Source organism: Haliotis cracherodii, unplaced genomic scaffold (genome assembly GCF_022045235.1).
Source record: "Haliotis cracherodii isolate W230 unplaced genomic scaffold, xgHalCrac1.p SCAF_21, whole genome shotgun sequence".
NCBI lineage: Eukaryota > Metazoa > Mollusca > Gastropoda > Lepetellida > Haliotidae > Haliotis > Haliotis cracherodii.
In genome coordinates this window covers 10,758,697-10,766,779 of record NW_027266277.1, presented here as the reverse complement: position 1 = coordinate 10,766,779, position 8,083 = coordinate 10,758,697, and the positions used below count along the sequence as shown (strand labels likewise).

At 36.4% G+C, this 8,083-nt stretch overlaps 1 protein-coding gene across 2 annotated transcripts in view; it reads left to right on the top strand.

Annotated features, from left to right (window-relative positions):
• The first annotated feature begins 121 nt into the window (after positions 1–121).
• The window catches only part of LOC139470806 (zinc finger protein castor homolog 1-like), a 52,549-nt gene continuing 44,587 nt past the window's right edge, over positions 122–8,083 (top strand). Inside the window, exon 1 of one of the 2 annotated variants that reach the window (XM_071253096.1) lies at positions 122–163. The gene's annotated coding sequence lies outside the window, so the exon portion shown is untranslated. Of the gene's footprint in view, positions 164–2,111; positions 2,190–8,083 lie in introns of those variants that run through there. The other variant, XM_071253097.1, reaches the window with a different exon arrangement.

The following is an 8,083-nucleotide window of genomic DNA, read 5'->3' as shown; positions in this document are numbered from 1 at the left end:
TGGCGACGGTTGGGAACATTTGGGTCTTTGAGTTATTTCAGACTGGTCTGTGGAAATTAAAAACGTCTAATTCTCGTGTTTTTGACAAATATTATCAACTAACGGTTGCATTCGAGATCTCGCGAGAATTAGCAGAACTCATCCATCTGATCGAAGACGAGAGGTAAGCATTTCATATAAGTTTTTAGAACTTCTAAAAAGTTTGATTCGTGACCTTGTTTTTGTCATTAGTCGTGTCCATTCATTACCAGTCACAAACAAGATATGTCAGGTAAGTTTTCATAACTTTTTCTCTGAAAGTAAGGACGAGAACAACAGTTGACGTTACGGACTGTTTTTGGGACATATCCCAGCTTTTCAGCCTCAAACGTTTTATCTGACACGGTTCAAAGCTCAGGGGGGCGTGCGTTTGTCATGTCCAAAATTACGTAATGTGTTTGACATATCAGATTTCTTCTTTTTGTGTAATTGATATTGCATTTTAGCCTTATAACGAAAGGATTTTATCAAATGTCGCAGAAATTTCAAGTGCTTGGGAATTTGTGCAGACGAATTTTTACTGCGCCAAGTGATTTATCGCAAGGGTTGGGTAGGCCGGGTTTAATGGAAGGTGTGGTTAAATGTATTTTCTCAATGTTCAGTGATAACTTTCATGGGGTTTTAGTCATGTTGAAATATTTACACAAACCATAGGAATGTCAGTCATGATGGAATTTTTGCTTGTTTGTGTGTTTTCCGATGTGTACATTGTTTGATTGTGTGAGCCACATTTATGGGGCGTTTGCATTGACCATATTTGGTTGCTATAATTACACTATTGTTAATATTGATTTTAGCTCTTAGGTATCTTTGTAAGAATAAAAAGCATGCATTTGCTATTTAATCAGCAAAAAGGGTTGTTTGCAAAAAGAAATCCAGGAGTTTCATATTCATGTGTATTGCCGTGTAGTGTTAATGTCGTTAGACATATTATGTCTGGACCTATTAAAAATATCTTTTGAAAATGGTTCAAAGAACACTATGAGAATGTGCAAAGTGTGTTGCAAGTAAGATCATTGACCAAACTTTCCAGTAGAAACCCTATAAAAGATTTATTCTACTTTTATTGATTGAGTAGCATTGCCTGCACAGTTATTTTGGTTGCCACGGTAACACCCGACATTATCCCCCTTCACAAGCTTGAACACGACTTAGATCTGGGGAGCTGCTTTTGTTTGTGTACCAGCTCAATAATTTTCTTTCACATGAATTGAACCTTGCATATTGTTTTTAGATAGGTTGTAATATTGCCATAGAAACCATGGCCCTTTGTTTCAAATTAATCTATCATTCTTGTCTGTTGGCAGTGGACCAAAACAGCATGAACCTATACTGGCCTGGTAGGGGAATGCTGTTTTAGCTTATTTGGGACAAGTCTTGCATTTAACAGCGTGGCTCAAGTAGTCATGATTTACTAAGTACCCAATTTAGCTCTCCACTAGTTGCCATTGGGAACTCAACAATACCACAGCGACTAGTTCACTGATATTAGTTTGACAGATATATTGGTTCACTCAATAAAAAATACCTTCTCTACCTTTTAGAGAAAATATTTCCTTATTTTATTGCTCAATTGCATGGCTGTGTAGACTTATAAAAGATTATCATGAAGAATATTATCAAGAACAAGATGTTGGCGAATAAATAATTTATTGATTTTATACCCGATTGTTTGTTTAATATCTTTAAATATGCGACTACAGAACTATCTAATTATTTATTGGTACTGTTTTTCTAATATCAATGCGATTTCTGATACTTTGTGCCCAGGACATTATCTCTACAGCTGAGCACGAATATTCCAGGCTTTTCATAATTTCTGACTGTATCTCCGACACAATAGGTGTTTTGTGCAAGATCAATTGAGCACGAGGCTGGTCTGTATTTACCATTGATTTCTGTTAATTTCATCATTTACTTAGCATTTGACTTCTGGCTGGTATAGCAACAAAGTATTATTTATGCATGCCCAACCTGGTGCATTGTGGTGGTTGCCACGGTTACCACCCATTTTCCAGGTTGGGCTACCTGTGTTATATGGAGAGTTAAGACGGAAGGGTCGTAGTCTTGCAGTCGTGGTCCGGTGGACACACGCACTGAATGTTGGATGGTCCGACAGTTGTGGGTCTTCGGACAGTTTCGTATCCCAGGTAAACAGTTTGTTGACATTTCCTATCTTGACTTAAGACAGGGTAAATGCTCTCGTAACCTGGTTGTCATAGATATTTGTGGTGACTCTTACAAGATTATGATAAATAGTTGCCCAGGTGTCCCAATTAGAGAGTTACCTGTGTTTGACTTACAGGTTTACTAATCATTAGAGATATATTTCGGTATGGTTTTAGGGATTTGAAGATGTTTCAAGAATAATATGTATTTTGCAGAGACTCATCTCCATGATCAGCCAAGCAAGAAAGATTGGGTAGCAATTAGAATTTGCACTTGGTAACACTGTAATTGATTTTTACAGACATATTTTCATTTGTCACTTTTCAGTGACTTGAATGAACCATGATTCAGGCATTCATGTGTTGTGGTATTGTAGATGAAGACTTTGTATGTTACTATGAAACTCCTTTAGTCACATGTTCAACTTTAAGGGTGGGACTCAAGTTGGCTGAACTTTACAATTTATTCACAAAAATAATTCATTTGTACTGTGTGCAACATGACTTGTCATATTTTCTTTTGAATTGACTTATTTTAGTTTGTGTTCAGTTGTGTTCATTTCTGAAATATTTCATGCTAAAATGTGTGTGACATTAAACGATGAGCATCTGCATAACAAGGATATGTTTAGTTTAAGAATGTGTAGCAGTATCATAACAGGATTACATGTTTTGAAATTAATGAATATCATGATGGAAATATTTTGACAAGTGTTTGAAATATCTTGAAGAATGTTGTTCGTTTGGCGTGATTTAAACATTTTGGACACTGTAACCTAACCAGGGTTTGAAATTAACATATGTTCGTTAGTCCGAGACCAGTAACATTCAGGATGGACAAGTGACATTTTATTGTGGACAACCACTCATGACATCAGGGAGACAGCATGTCATTTGCTGCAGACATGAAAATATAAATGAATTTCTGAACCTGCTAACCTATGACTCACATTTGTCAAAGGACAATAAATGCTGAAAAATGTGTGTTGATAAGCACCTATTGTTGAGTAAAGGGAGGTATTGTTGAAGAAAATGCTAATTAGTGGGTAATGGCTGGGAAATATGGATGATAAGGTATGAGAGGATGTAGAGGAGGATGAAGCATACTGCAAACTAGTTTCAAGGAAATCTTGTAATACGAGACCATATCACCAGCATTTAGAACAATTACCAAATACAGCTCTTCAGGTCGAGCTGCTGTGAAAAAAAGAGAGGAAAAAGTTCATCAAATTTGTTGAAATTCACAGGAAACAATATTTCATTTTGCGAAATGAGCTCTTTAAATTAGTGTAGGGCTGGCTTAACTGCCTGGTGCTAGTCACGCACAGTGTGTGAAAGTAACATTGTATTTGATGGACAGATGACAGCATTACTGCAATTACTTATGTTACAACTTGGTCCTGTGTGGAGTATTACAAGAGAGTGGTTGAGGGTTATTGGGAGGGCGGAGCAGGGCTGCCCTACTGGAAGTTCGTGATGGTGTTGCAATCAGAATAGTTAGGGATACACAGATGATTATTATAACATCTCCTTTGTTAGAATTCTTTATTGGAATATATCCATTTACTTTCATTGTTGTCATGGTTATCCTGAAACCTAATAGACTACCATAGCATGATATTGGCTTTGTCTGGTTGTAGGTGTAGAGTCTCTATTTGTGAAGATGAGGTACCCCATGGTGATGTGTTTAGTTGTGATGATACGGACCTGGGTTCTATTCTACGTATGGGTATAATTTGTGATGTCATTCTGGTGTACTTAATGTAATGTAGAAACGTTTTTCCTCACTTATTTCCAGTCTCTCATGCACTCATTCCTCTCATTACTTGCTCATCACTTCTTCATTCTTTCATACACCTCATTGTCCTGTTCGCACCCTCATTCTTTTCTTCATTATTATCCCCCGCCACAGAGTGGAAGGGGGATATAGGAATGGGTGCCGTCCGGCCGTCCTTCCGTCCTTCCGGCCGTCTGTCACATTTCGTTTCCGGAGCACATCTTGAAAAGCGTACCATATTTCTTCACCAAACTTGGCACATAGATAGGTCTAGTGGTGGACTAGTGCCTTTTGATAGTTTGGGATTTTGAAAAAAAAAATTTTTTGAGTTTCCATGGCAACGACTTTGATTTAGACTGAAAATGGAGGTAGTCCTCGTTTCCGGAGCAGATCTTGAAAACCGTACCATATTTCTTCACCAAACTTGGCACATAAATAGGTCTAGTGGTGAACTGGTGCCTTTTGATAGTTTTGGATTTTTTTTTAAAAGTTGTTTTTCGAGTTTCCATGACAACGACTTTGATTTAGACTGAAAATGGAGGTAATCCTCGTTTCCGGAGCAGATCTCGAAAAACGTACTATATTTCTTTACAAAAAGGCCCAGTGAACATAGTTCACAGGAGCTAATGCATTGCACACACATGTCATATTGGCGGGGGATGTGAGTATTTCATGCTTGTTTTCATTTACTCCTATCACTTCCCAATCACTCCCACATTCTCTCCCTCATTACTCATTCAGTATCACATTACCATATTTACTCCCTCATTCTCTGATGCAATACCTCATTCTTTCATAAAATTCTTTGTTCTTCCATGTTCTCCCTGATTGTCTGATTCGTCCTCATTTACTCTCTCACTCAACTATCTGTCATATCCCATTCTCTCATTTATACCCATGTTCTCTCATTTACTCCCTCATTAACTGTTTTCTATTTTACTTTATTCTCTCAGTTATTCCATTCGGTCATTAATCCCCAGTTCTCTCATTTACTCCATCATTCTCTCATTCAATCCCTTATTTCGCCCAATCTCTGCAATCTCTGTTTAACCATTTACCTCGCTCAGTCTCTCCTTCACACTCATTCTATCACTCAACTCTTTTTCCCATTTACTCTTTTATTCACTCACTCATAAGTGTTCGCGCGGTCAGTAGACTGTTATTCCGAGACTAGTGAACATGTTACAGGACTATGCGGTTTCTGGTTGTTAAGAAATAAATTCTGGTTATGTAATTGTCTATAACTTGATACTTCACACTTTTTCTTTCATTCTCATTCTCTCATTCATTTGATCTGTCTCTCATTCAGTCACTCATTTTGTCATTTACTCACTCATTTGCTCATTCATTTCATCATTTACTCAAATTGTTAGCTTCTTGTATGTGTATCTACAGACTTTCATCAAATGCATGACGTGGCGCAGCTTGAAGATTGTTGGAACTTGAATATGCATACAGTCTCTGTAGCGCAATGTATGTCTAGAATTACAAACAAGCAAACAGCTATTCCTGAAAGATGACTATAGAAGACTGAAAAATGTGTCTTTACATTGTTCTAATCTTAATTTTGTGAAGTTTTGGAAACATATTGGCCATTTGATTTTGCTGCTGCTTTCAACTGAGAAATGTTCTTGCCCGTAATCCTCATCGTGGGCAGTGTATAACTTTGCTTCCTTAATTGTCATGTTTTCAACAAGTATATAATGTTAGGTGTTAATCATATTCATAGTCTTCACATGGAGTGGAGATTTGCTCTTTGTACTTTGGTTCAGCCTTTAGGCTGTTTTTGATAAAAATGAGGTTTCGAAGAGCAACTGTGTACAGGAAATAATACACTTGTCTTTTGACATGGCATAGTTTTTGCCGAGATAAAGTAAATCAGATATTGATGTCATCTTGTAAAGTTCCACTGTTATGTGTTTATCTGTCTTAACCTGTCCTGATGTGAAACAATGGTCTGGTTACGAAATAGGCTTTGTAATATGATACGTATGTTCATGCAAGTGATTGAGTGAGTATAGTTTTGCGGCACTTTTAGACGTATTCCAGCATTACCACGGCAGGGGCACAAGTTGCTTCACACATTGTACCCATGTAGGGGTTGATGCAAGGGTTGTGGTAAGGTATGCACCTTGATGCAAGAGTTGTGATATATATATGCATGTTGGTATAAGGGGTGTAATACGGTATGCATGTTGATACAAGGGTTGTGATGTGGTATACATGTTGATATGAGGGTTGTGATATGGTATACATGTTGATACAAGGGTTGTGATATGGTATACATGTTGATACAAGGGTTGTGATATGGTATGCATGTTGATATAAGGGTTGTGATATGGTATATATGTTGATACAAGGGTTGTGATATGGTATAGATATTGATATAAGGGTTGTGATAAGGTATACATGTTGATATGAGGGTTGTGATATGGTATACATGTTGATAAAAGGGTTCTGATGTGGTATACATGTTGATATAAGGGTTGTGATGTGGTATACATGTTGATATAAAGGTTGTGATATGGTATACATGTCGATACAAGGGTTGTGATATAGTATGTTGATACAAGGTTGTGATGTGGTATGCATGCTGATATAATGGTTGTGATATGGTATGCATGTTCATCTGGGAGTTACGATATGGTATACATGTTGATATAAGGGTTGTGATATGGTATGCATGTTCATACAAGGGTTGTGATATGGAATACATGTTGTTACAAGGATTGTGATATTGTATGTTGATACAAGGATTTTGATCTGGTATGAATGTTGATATATTGGTTATGATATGGTATGAATGTTGATTTTGGAGTTATGATATGCTGTGCATGTTGATATAATGGTTTTGGTATTTGGTATGTATGTTGATACAAAGATTGTGATATGATATTCATGTTGATATAAGGGTTGTGATGGTTGGATTGTGAAAGTTGTGATATATTGGTTGTAATATACTGTGGTGTGCTCACAGGTGTTTGTGTGTGTGATAGACATTGTTAGACATTGATGCAGTCCATGATGTTAAGCCTTATGTTAACAGGGGTTGTGATATGCATGATATTACATGCTTTCTTGAAACAAATGTTGCAATAAGAAAACATCTGAACACAAAGTATTCTTCATGTTTATATGTGATTCAAGGCACTTTTCAGTAATGTATTTTCTCTCATTTCTTTTTGTGGAAAAGATACTGTCTCACAGCCTTCTTTGACTTATTACAGCAGTTACTATCCTTGTGTTTAAGTAGTTGTAGTTTGATTTGACAAGTTGTCAGCTGCACAGTTAATGAGAAAGCAACTGTCTTTACATAAGCACAGAGAATTCAAATTATTATGCCTAGTAATATTACTATAAATTCAAGTATGGGTTTAAATTATATCCTTTTTCTTTCTCAGAAATAATAGTGTTTTATCTGTAAGTGATCAAGGAAGTTACTCAAAAGATATAATTGATGATTTTGCACCAAGCAACCTATCGCCTAACAAAAACTGGAAGAAATAAATAGCTTATTAGTGTTTTTGGAATCATTGTATGTTAATGATGTTTTTGTTTTTTTATTAAATTATCTTATTTTTCTCTTCTTCTTTTCTCCAAAACCAACAGTTCCAATGACTTTTCTTGAGCAAATAGATCAGCCTATGCAATCTCTTCTCTTTATTCTGTTATTTTAATCTTTCCCTGCCTGGAATTTGTATTCATTGTCTGATTTGACCAGAATATCATTTTCAGATTATGAACAATGATAAAAAATCTGTGAAATTCCATGAATGTGTTTGGGTAATGACATGTTGATATAATGATTTGCTCAGAAATCCTTGTAAACACAGATCTTGTGGGTATTGATTAAGACAATGTTGGATAAATATTTACATTTCACTTTTTGAGGCAATATTTCTCTGACTGGAGCCCAGAGTTGACGATGCTACAGCATCATCTCATTAAATGGAATAGTCAAAATTCCTCCCTTTATTAAAGGGTCGGTTCACTCTCCAGGGGGTAGGTCTTTTACCTTTGTTCCTTTCCTGGTTAAAACAATTGAATTGGCACCAAAATTAGTCTGTGTGAAATTGGCATTTAGGATTTAGAAGTATTG